Genomic DNA, 2026 nt, shown 5'->3' with positions numbered 1-2026 from the left:
TAAGTATTACCCGGACTCTGCACCGTCCATTGGAACGATTCATAAGTGGTTTACCGAGTTTCGTTGTGGCCGTACGAGCACAGTTGATGCTGAACGATCTGGTCGCCCAAAAGAGGTCACTACACCAGAAAATGTCGAAAAAATCCATGATATGTTGCTGAATGATCCCAAAGTGAAATTGAGAGAGGTAGCTAATGCTGTAGGCATATCATTGGAACGTGTGAGCAATATCGTGCATTCAGTTTTGGGCACGAAGAAGCTCTGCGCGCGATGGGTGCCGCATTTGCTCACAGTGGACCAAAAACGAATTCGTGTGACAACTTCCCAGCAAAATTTGGCATCATTTTCACGTAAGCCGACCGAGTTTTTGCGCCGATTTATAACCATGGATGAAATCTGGATCCACTACTACACTCCTGAGTCAACACAACAGGAAAAACAGTGGGTTCCACCGGGCCAAAATGCTCCGAAGCGTCCAAAAACGCAACAATGGGTCGAAAGGGTTATGGCCTCCGTATTTTGGGATGCACATGGCATAATATTCGTGGACTATTTTGAAAAAGGTAAAACGATAACCGGAGCGTACTATTCATCATTATTGGACCGATTGAAAATCGAAATCGCCGAAAAACGACCGCATTTGAAGAAGAAAAACCCGCTTTATCATCACGACCATGCGCCTGTTCATTCATGCTTAGTTGCACAAGCAAAATTGCATGAAATCGGCTTCGAATTGGTTCCTCAGCCACCGTATTCACCAGACCTGGCCCCCAGCGACTATTACTTGTTCCCTAACCTGAAGAGATGGCTCACCGGTAAGCGTTTTTACTCAAATGAGGAGCTCATAGCTGAAACTGAGGCGTATTTTGGAGACCTTCCGATCGAGTACTTTTCGGACGGTATCAAAAGTTAGAAAATCGTTGGACTCGCTGTATCGACCTAAAAGGGAGAGTATGTTGAAAAATAAAACCGACTTTGGCCAAAAAAACGTCTCCGTGTTTCATTTTTCAGGGACTTATCAGACTGCCTAGTAAAATGGTCAGGAATCACGAAGAAGTAGGCAAAGGAGCGTTTCTGTACAAAGCAGCGGAGGTGGCTGCTGAAACACTCGGACTTGACTTCAGTATCAGGGGTAAGCAAAATGTATCAAATCTTATCTATCTCGACTGCTCACTCCTGAAAGCCAGGATTAAATTAATCGCCCGGATTGAAGTCTGATACGGAGGGTTTCATTTTTCTATGCCAAGACGGTGACATTTCCACCTTAACATACCGTCGCCACATTTTGAGTCAAGACATTCCTGATGATAGCTGCCGGGCGTGCCATGCACACCCCAAGCATTTGGCTCACATACTACCTAGTTGTCCACCTCACCCGGGAACGACCTACATTCAAAGGCACAATGCGTCACTGAGAGTGCTTTATTACCATCTCTGTCACTCTAACGGCATAAACCTTAATATCGCTCCTCTAAATGCGCCTAGGGAAATCGAGTCAATTGTCGAGAATGGGAAGTGCCGCATATACTGGAACTTTTTATTCTCGACAATTGTTTCTGTTGCTCACTCGAGGCCTGACATGGTTCTTCTTGACTTCGAGAAGCGAAACATGTTCGTTATCGAATTTTTGGCCCCAGCTGACAAAAACATCATAACCAAGGAGAAAGAAAAGAAAGAGAAATATCGAGACCTTATAAGGGAGTTACAACGATTGTAACAGGAATATTCTGTTAAACTAATCGTCCTTATCATCGGCGCTCTTGGAGGTGCCAAGCTTTCACTTGCTAATAGCCAAAAAAGCATCCCTGTGTGTCAACAATATGCTAAAACACTTGCGGGAAAAATGCAGAAGGCGGTAGTCCTTGGGTCGCTCCGTGTTCTTAAGGTGCACGAGGCTTTTGCTGGATCGTCGTATTGATTCCTGTACAGACTGTAACCACCTATCTCACGGTCATGAGACGTGGTTGTGGCTGAAATTTTACCGCGATTTCGCTGGGAGCGGGTGCAATTTTCCAGATTAGCACCC

At 45.3% G+C, this 2026-nt stretch overlaps 1 protein-coding gene across 1 annotated transcript in view; it reads right to left on the bottom strand.

Moving 5' to 3' along the window:
- Positions 1-2026, bottom strand: part of LOC117182071 (Down syndrome cell adhesion molecule-like protein Dscam2) — a 292904-nt gene that overhangs the window by 280696 nt on the left and 10182 nt on the right. The window lies entirely within an intron of this gene.

The sequence above is a fragment of the Belonocnema kinseyi genome, chromosome 10 (assembly GCF_010883055.1).
Source record: "Belonocnema kinseyi isolate 2016_QV_RU_SX_M_011 chromosome 10, B_treatae_v1, whole genome shotgun sequence".
In the NCBI taxonomy this organism is placed as follows: Eukaryota; Metazoa; Arthropoda; class Insecta; order Hymenoptera; family Cynipidae; genus Belonocnema; species Belonocnema kinseyi.
This window is presented reverse-complemented; position numbering and strand designations above follow the sequence as displayed.